Raw genomic sequence first — 9,668 nt, forward strand, 5'->3', positions numbered from 1 at the left:
GAGGAAAAAAGAAATTAAAGCCTGCCCCTCTGGACCCCCAAGGAGCTGGCCAGGCAAGGCAGCCAAAATCAGGCCCAGGAGAGCGAGTGACACTCACTGGGGACTGGGAGGCAGTTCCAGTCAGATGGGCGCAGGAAAGACAGCTTATGGAGGAATGGTTCCTCAGAAACCCCGGGGGGGAGGAACACAGAGCAAGGGGAAGCCTAGACTGCACAGTGGGGCCTTGTTTTTCTGTGCAACTGGGTCCTGAGAAGAGAGATGTTTTCAGATATGAACTGGAGTTGGAGGAGAGGAAGATTAAAGAAACCACCCAGAAGTGGGTGCTCAGGGCTTGCTGAAAGCAAGAAGGGAAGGAAGGAAGGGAGAGGGGGTCCCACCTCACTCCTAGTCAGAAGCCAGAGCTCCCTCTACTCCTTGCCGTCTGCAGCTCCGCACGCAGCAATCCTGTCAACCCCCCGCCCATAACCAAAGTCTTCTCCCACCCTGTGATACCCAGCATTTGTGGGACTTCTTCCCTGCCATGGTGATGTCAAAAGAAGCAAGTAAGGTGCTGGAGACTAGGATTCAGGAGAATTGACTTCTAATTCCTGTTCTGCTACTAGTCACATCAACAGATGTTTACTGGGGGGCTCCTATGTACTGGGCCCTGTGGGGGGACAAGAGGGATAAGCCAGGACCCCTCCTCTAGGGGTTCACAGTCTACCAAGGCTTGAGAGGTGATAGGCAGGCGATGGGTAGACTACTGTACAGTCCACTGTAAGTGCTGTGGGATTACAAGGAGGTGTCGATTACTTTCAACTGGAGAGTCTCTCGAGGGGAGGAGGTTTCAGAGCAGGTCCTTGAAGGTGGAGAGGGGGCAGGGCAGAAGCACTGCAGCTGGAAAGGACGACATGAGCAAAGGCATAGAGACTGGGGAAGGGAGATCAGGTCTGGGGAAAAAAGAGTTTGGTGAGGTGTCAGTGGAGGAATAGGCTAGAGCCATTAGTAGAGGGCTGAGGAGTATGGATTTTATTCTGTGCACAAAGGAACAGCAGTGGCAGCTGAAATGTATTGTCCATGAATACAGAACTCATGTCTGTCTCTGTACAGATCCTAGCACATAGTTGGTATCTAATGAGAGTCTGTTGAATTAATGAAATGTGTATAATAGTTAGGAGAAACTGAGGCAGATATGAGGTGTTTCGAATACTTATTGCTGCATAACAGCCATCCCAAACCTCAGTGACCTAAATCAATGACAGCATTTATTTTGCTCATGGGTCTGCCATTTGGGCAGGTTCAGCTGGGACCACTTGTGTCTGCTCCACTCAACTCAGGACCGAAAGGCTCATGCACTCACATTTGGTGGTTGATGCTGGCTGTAAGCTGGGAGCTCACCTAGGACTGGGGCTAGAACACCGACATGAAGCCTTTCCTCGTGGCTGCCTGGCTTCCTTCTGGCATGGTGGCTGAGTTCCAAGGGCAAGTGTCCCAGAAGAGGTTCAGGCAGCAGCTGTATCACCTTTAATAACTTAGCCTCGAAAGTCACATAAAATAACCTCTGCCGTAATCATGGCCTGCCAGATTCAAACAGAGGAACATACACCACCACCTCTCAATGGAGGAATGTCACTGACATATTATAAGAAAAGCATGTGTGATGGGATCTATTGGCATGACCATCTTGGAAAAATATAATCTGCCACACGAAGCTGTGCAGTAGACCGGGGGAAAGATGTCAAAGACTTGAACCAGGTCAGAGGCAATGGAAAGGGGCCCATTTGTTGTGTAACTTTAGGAGGATCATTAAATCTCACTTTCCTTACCTGTAAAATGAGGAGATCAAACAAGATGATCTCTGAGATCCCTTCCAGCCCCAAGAGTGAGTGATTCCTTAACTCTACACAACCACATTGCCCACCCACCGATGGTAATACCCATCTCCACCTCTACCTCCTGCCTCTGCTCTCTGATCCTAGGTGTCCTTGAGGCCGATAGTTACTCCACAGATAGCACCCTGGATATTTATTTCAGACTAAAAATAAGTGGAGTGGGAGACCCTTAAGGGCAGGTGAGAAGACCCTCAGACCTATCAGCCTCCCATTCCACACTGCTGTGTGCTCATCACTGTGGGGTCTCCTGAAAGCAAACAGACATAGAATATGGGCTCCACCTGCAAAGAATTCATAATCTAACTGGGGAGAGAACAAACGGGCATGAAATGTCTTGAAAACAGTCTGGTGTGACACTGTGCTACTGACAATACATGCAGGGAGTCCAGAGGAGGGAGGGCTCTGAGTGGGCTGGGGCAGCCAGGAGGGCTTCCTGGGAAGGCTGCGCCCTCCTGGATGGTAAGGGTTTTCTCAGGCACAGAGGAAGGGAGGGAGCATCTTCATAAAGCAAGATCCCAGTAGGTGTCAGGTATGGAGTCCTCCCACGGATCTACTTACCACCAAATAAGAAAGATGAGGGGTCAGTTTAAGTTTCCTCTGCCTGAAACCTTAACAGCCATCTGTCCCTTTGATTTAAGGGTGGGGCTCAGCCTCCTGAGACACCAGAAGGGGCTTAAGTGAGGCTTCAGAACTTAGCAAGTTGAAGCTCCAGAATTACTGTGTAGGAGGGTCGGATGGGGAGGAGTATTCTGATTACAAGGGAGACTAGGACACTTTATTTTAGGATGTCTCTGAGGGACTGAAAAATATTAAGGAGCAAACCACACTTTGGTGCCACTCCGCCAGGGAAGCTGGCTGGCCTGGCAGGAGATCCCAAGCTCTCTTGGCTGTTCAGGTCCTGCAGGGCTGGAGCTCTGTCTCTGTCCAAGGTGCTGAAAGCCCTTTCTGCCAGGCTCGCCAGGAAACCACGGAGGGCAGCTCCGGTGACAGAGACTGGGGCCCTCCTTGGGACACAGTGAATTAAATAATCACCCCAAACCATGACAGTGCTTCTGGAACTGGACAGTAGCTCCAGGAGGCAGCATGTAGTGAAGCAAGAGCTGGCTTTGCCAATCGGTACTAAGAAGCCTCAGGTCCCACTGCCATATGTCCAGAATGTGTTTGCCTCCCTCACCCTGAAACAAGTCATCAAGGAAAAGATATGAAGCCTCCCCTGAACTTTGCACTTTTAACTCCTGGGCCTTCCTTGGGGAGTTCTGTTGTTTTATGAAATATTAGAGCCAGAAGTGAACACTTTCATATTGTAGATGAGAAAACAGATTCAGAGCAGCTCAGATCCTTCCTCTAGGTCATGCCACAAGTTAGAAACAGAACTGGACAAGAAGCAGGTCTCCTGGTTCTTAGTCAAGTAATTTCCCCACACTCACCAGGCCAGGCCAGGGACTATCTACCACATATAACAAGAGCTATAGGAAATCGGGAATTCAAGGTGTGTGTACGTGTGCATGTGTGTGTGTGAAAGAGAGACAGAGAGAGGACAGAAGACCCAGAGAGCTCTAGATACAGAGGTGGCTATGTCAGCTCTCCAGAACCATGTCCTGTTCATTCTGCTATACTCATCAGGCAGAATTCAGAGCCTACACCAGCCTGGGTGGGGGGATGAGCATGGGAATGCTAACCCAACACTAGTTCCATATCCTAAAGGGTAGTTATCCCACCCCGTGGAACATCAGCCAACATTAAGGACTAGAGAAGAGAACTCAGAATCACCAGATCTCCGACTCCGTCCTCTCCCCAATCTATTCACAAAAAAATTATCCATCACTTTCCATGTGCTCCAACCTGTGTGGAATCCCTAGGGAAATACAAGGCATACAATTCAGCCCCCGGGCCTTAAAAGTTTGCAATTAGTTGGCAAGAAAAGATGCTTACACATGAATAGACAATATTACAGGCGCCAAATACCAATAACGGCAGCCAACAGGAGAAGTCACATGGTCCTGGATCCCAAGTGCCAAGAAGTGGCGCAGACTATGAATGCTTTGACTTCAGAGTAGGGAGAGATCGTGTTTCCACTGGAAAGGGAAGGAAAGTCTTTACAAAGGAGCAGGGTTGAGGGAGAATTTGGCTGAGCTGACAACAGCTGTCAGGACACCTCATCCTCATCCCTCTGGAGAACAGCAGTCCAGTGTGGGGGCTTCTTGTAGGAAGGTAAAGTTGGTGAGGGTGTAAAGGTGACAGCAGAGGTGGATCAAGGTGCAGGAGCCCAGAATGTCCAGAAAGAGAGAAATCTTTTCCCCTGAAAAAGACAAGGCTTAGAGAGCTCCCCCTTCTGGATCCACGAGGCAGAACACCATGTAAATCAGGCTCCTCCAGGAACCGGGGTCCACCAGTTCCTACTGGGCTGCAGTTTAGGAAGCCAAACAACAGAATGGGAACCCCAGGAAAGGTCCAGATCATCCACAGCAAATATACCAGGAACGTCTCATTTGCTCATCGGTGGGATTCAAGAGGCTTATAACCCAGTTGGGAGGGCAGGAAAAAGAGCACAATGACTGCTGGTGCCTCAGGGTTTGGGATCAGGGTCTCCATATCTCACAAATCAGTAGATGGATCTAAAGGCTTCCCTCCCACCCTGGTTTGGAGAGAGGGCCTGGCCCCTGCCCGGGGCACCTGAAAGGCAGGGGGAAGGGGCTCTGCTCAGCCAATCCCCAGTGATGCTTGCTACAGAATTTCCATACTGGGCACACTTGATGCTCAGAGCCCTGGTTCCCAAGAGACCCAGCACCACAGCAACCACACCAGGAAACTGGGCCAGCCGAGGGATTGAAAGAGAGAAGAGGGGAGAGGGGGAGGGAGGAAGGAGGCAGGGCTTGTCAGACTGATCCCTGACAACCGTGGCCTTATAAGTAAGGACTGCACGGCCTGAGACAGGGACCCCCAAGGTCATCATTTGGGACACCTCAACCGACCCTCAAAATTCCTCGTTTTCACTCTAGATCCCAGGATTGAAGCACAATTTCAAGTCCCCATGGATGCAAAAACACTCATATCTACACTGATGTTCTTTGTCCAAATTAGCTTTGGAGGAGCAGGGACCAAATAAGGAGGCAGGTCAAAGAGGGAGCCCCAGGACATGCTGCCCATGGGCACGTGCACATGTGTGTTTACACACACACACATACACACACATAAATACACACACATACATACTACATACTCACATACACACCCACATACACACACATACATACACACTCCCACAGACTCACATACACACACATACATACATACACACACATACATACACTCTCACATATACACACATAATACACACTCACACATACATACAAACACACACATAATACACACTCACACATACATACACACACACACATGCTCACATATATACACACACACATACTCATACACATCCATACACACTCACACATACTCATGGTTACACACACGCACCGCACAGGCACAGAATCCGCTCAGGGCCGTGGTTCTAGGAAGAGTCTAAACCTCAAGGAGAATCAAGGCCTGGAGACACTCAGGTTTCCCTCAGGAAGTTAGTGCAAACTCCCCAGGACCTCCCAGAAGCCCAGTTACCTGTCACTCCCAGGGCAAAGTCTTAGGATTCTCAAAGGCCTCTCAGCCCGGTGACTTTCCTACCAGTCTGAGGGCCCGGCGGCAGAAGAGTCTCCCTACCAGGGCCCACGTGCCCTCAGGAGCCCACCTGTGGACGGGGATGGCACCTACAAGCACCAGAGGGTGGGTCCCTGCACTCCTGCCCACGACTCCCAGCAGCTGCCAGACCTGCATCCTCTCACAGGAGCCACAGCGCCTGATGCCCCCGCCCGGGCTGTGCTGGACATGGCTCCCTGCACCCTCAGATCCCCACATCCCTTGTGGTCTGTGCAGAGGCAGGGAGGTTTCCCAAGAAAAGGAACTCCTGTTCCTCTGGGGGCGGGGTGGTCACAGAGCCATCATCAGGAGCTTCAGGCTTATGCAAACGAACCACTTCAGGGTCCCAGAAGGCTAGTGGGGACCCACCACCCCAGCTGGGCCCAGAGGCACGCGCCACTGTGGCCCTCGCTCATCCTGGGTCTCGTCGTCTCTGGGTGTCTGAGCACAGGCCTTTGCGCCACTTCTCTTCAGCTCTCTGTTGCCCCCATGTGGCTTCCTCAAGAAGGGCCGGGCTGCTTGCAGGCTCCCCAGTGCCAGCCCAGAGCCCTTTCAGACAGGCAATACCTCTCACTGCCTGAGCCCCATAACAGCACAGACCCTGCCTAAAGTTCCTCCACAAATGTCTAGACCCGCCTTGCAATCTGGAAGCTGAGCAAACTTCTCCACTCCCAACCTCCTGACGCAGCATGAGTTACATCCTGAGGAGGCCAGAGGCCTCCTGAGCTGCAGAGGGCTGCTCCCCCCCTGCCTGCTTCTCCCCTCCCTTCCCTCCTTTCCCCTCTGCTCCCCACCCAGCCCTTGCCAGCAGGCAGGAAGGAAGCTGCTCGTAGTGGGGAGGGTGGGGCACTTCCAGCTCACACTGAACAACCCCGGGTTGGGCTATAAAGAATCAGGGCCTTCCGCTCCCGTCACCCGCCACCCTCCACAGCCCCCACAACCCCACATACCCCTCAGACCCAGGGCTTCCCTCCCCCAAGGTCAGGGCCTCTCACCTCAAGCCCTACACAGCACTCTGCTCTAAGCAGAAGGCAGGAGCAAGGTCTGCCGCCTTCTGAGGGAGCAGGAAGAGCCAGGGGACTGGCTCCTCACCCACACAAGGGTCTGTCATCCTCACTGACCAGGGCTGAGGGGTTGGGGTCTGGACCGGCCTCCTCAGTGGCAGAAAACACAGCCACTGTCAGGGACCAAGGGGCTGGGCTCCCAAACAGATTCTCTCCAAGGCCCCTTCCAGCTTAAAATCCCACAATTTAATATTCTTTTCCATCAGTGGATGTCCACTCTGCAGGTCTTGAAAATTTTGTTTTTTCAGAAATTACTCTTTAACATGCAATTGCTGAGAAGAACAGTAAGCCCTTGAGGGGCATACGCCTTAACGCCCTCGCAGGGATGGCTGACAAAGAGCAAGGTACCAAGAGAGACAGCACCAAGCAGGGCCCTTGGGAGGGAAGGGAGAGTCCGATCCCAGAGGCAGAAGAATCACAAACTGTGAGGAACACCAGTCTCTTGGTGGAAGTTAGGACACGTGGGGCGATGCCGGCCACAGCCCCAGGAGAAGTAGGAGAAGGAAAATGTCCCTGTGAGGAAAGCTCCCACCTCCGACTTCTCCTGCCTCTATTTTGACTTTCCCCTCCTCTTCCTAAAACCCCTGCCATGGCTCCCTCTGTCCACATCAGTTCAAGCCTGCCCTGCCCCGTGCCGTCAGTGCAGCTGATCAGTGCAGCTGCATCAGTGCAGCTGCATCAGTGCATCAGTGCATCAGTGCAGCTCAACTGTCCCCACCTCCCTGTGGCCAGAGAATGGCCCTGCTTAGACCCATCATCTTCACCAGCCTGACCCCTTCTTTCTGCCCACCCAGACCCATCCAGCCTTAGCCAACTTCCTTCCCGGTGGCCCCTCTCCACTGCCTCCAGAACACAGCTTCGGGTCCCTGGGTGGCTGCACACATTTGCAGCTAAACAAGCCAATGTTCATGAAGCACCTACTCAGTGCAGGGTACTCAGGCCCAGCAGTATCCCAAATGAGCAGAACTTGACCTGTTTTTCCACAGCACACAAGTTCATTTGGGAGAGAAATCACAGACACAGAGCAAGCTGCCCAAGAACCACCCCTGGGAGGAACCAGAGCAAGAGATGCTCCCAGTGCCTGGTGACAGGGTGACAAAGAGTAGCCTGGGGAGCAGGGAGAGGGGTGCTGAGGAAGGGGTGAGGGGAAGAACACCAGGGCTATGTGTTGGTCGGGTCCTCCAGGAAGCAGCCAAGAAGGAGTTAGGAGCATAAGAGGTTGATTGGGGATACTGCTCATGAAAGAGAACAGGGAGGCAGGGAAAGCATCCAGAACGGGATGCAGGTCTGATATCCATGAAGGAGAGAGGGAAGAAAAGGGTCAGATGGGAACAGCCTCAGACCACAGTGAGCTCTGAGATGGTCTCGCCAGGCCAGTGGGAGCTCTGCATAAAGACTGCCCGCAGAGGAGTCCCAGCGGGGCGGAAACGCAAGCCCATGTACCTCCCAGGGTTCCCTGACAGCCTTCCAGGAAAGCACGTGGCCTTGGATTGAACGCCGGGTGGATTCTGAAGGCACTGCAGCTGAGAGCCATCAGCCACCTGCCCCTCCTGCAGCAGCTTCTCTCTTGAAGGGAGAGCTGGGCAGAACACCTCCAGAGCTGCCCAGGCTGGGCCATGAGGAAGGGGAAGGAGGATTGTCTTTAGTCAGAAGGCACAGGGAGAGGTGGAGGGGACAGCATAGGCGAGGGCCCAGAGGCAGGAAAACACAAGGACTGTTCGGGAATCCACGTGGAAGCCCGTTTGTCTGGAATAGAGGGTGTGAGCAGCGCACTTGGGAAATTGACGGCCAGGCCAGGGTGTTGGAGTGGCCTTGGCCTTGGGATGAAGGTTTCAGGGAGAGCCAAAGCATGAGGTAAGCCCTGCTTTTGAGATGAATCTGGCAGCGGTGTGGAGCACAGATGGGAGGGGAGACTTCAAGGTCAAGGGACTGTAGGGAGGGGCTACAGCCAGTGGTGCAGGCAACAGGTCATGAGGACATCAGCATCTGATGCTTGTTGTCACCTTGTCCCTGAGGAGGCCAGCCACAGCTCCATTAACTAGAATCTGGAAAAAGGAGTCGTTCTCCGTCACGTGCATTTTAGATGGTGGCTGAACGGGAACCAGAAATGCGGTCTGTCTGCTTCAGCAGTGGTGTGTGAAAATGTCCGAGAGGTGGAGCCTGGATCCCATCTCCCGCCTCCCTGGGAAATGGAGGCAAGTTGGGTGGGGCCTTGGGTCCGAGGGCCAGTCTGGACTGAGCACCGGTCTGGCGCTTCAGCCTCTCACCTGCCCCTCTGCTGAGCGAGGGGCCACAAAGCTCCCGCGTCCAGGAGCTCAGGCTTGTTTGCGTTTAAAGGCCCCTCACCTCCTCCCTCCAAACTGGCAGACCCTACCTTCTTGGTGTGACCCCAGAGCTCACAGCACAGCCCGTTCCTTCCTGCTGATCTGCCAGCTCACCCCCACCCAGGCCCACCCCAATCTTATCCTCCACTGCTTTTCAGAGGAGTCCAGCCAACACAAATCTACATGTTTGTTTGTCTGCCTGTCTGCCTCTCCCAGTCTCTGCCTATCCCCGTCTCGCAGCTTCCGTTTCTTTCTCGTAGTTTCTCTTAGTCTTCGGTCTCAAATCCACGAGGCTTGGACCTTGTAGCCCAATGTGCCCCAGCTCATGGCCTTTCTCCAGCCCCAGATGGCTCAGGACTACAAACCTCAGCATGCACTAGAGCCTGAGGTGCCTGAAGAGTGCTGGTGTACACCACGTGCATTCTGGGAATTGTAGTTTCCCCATCCTCATGCTCTTGCTAGGCCTCCAAGATCTCCCCAGTGGGCAGTCCCGGCCTCAGCCGTGGATGCTGGGTCTATCTGCTGACCTACCGCCCTCAGGGAAGCATGCGTCACTGGATGACAGGGTGGGGGTGGAGGCCCTGGAGGGCAGCTTCCTGCTCTTTTGTGTCCCCACTTGAGTCACGGGGGGGCGGGGGTTCCAGGAAATTGTGGCAGGAGGGGAAGGGATACCCTAATGCCAGACCCAAGGACAAAGGGTCACTGCATCCTCGCTTGTCCCC

Source organism: Diceros bicornis, chromosome 3, assembly GCF_020826845.1.
Source record: "Diceros bicornis minor isolate mBicDic1 chromosome 3, mDicBic1.mat.cur, whole genome shotgun sequence".
Lineage (NCBI taxonomy): Eukaryota > Metazoa > Chordata > Mammalia > Perissodactyla > Rhinocerotidae > Diceros > Diceros bicornis.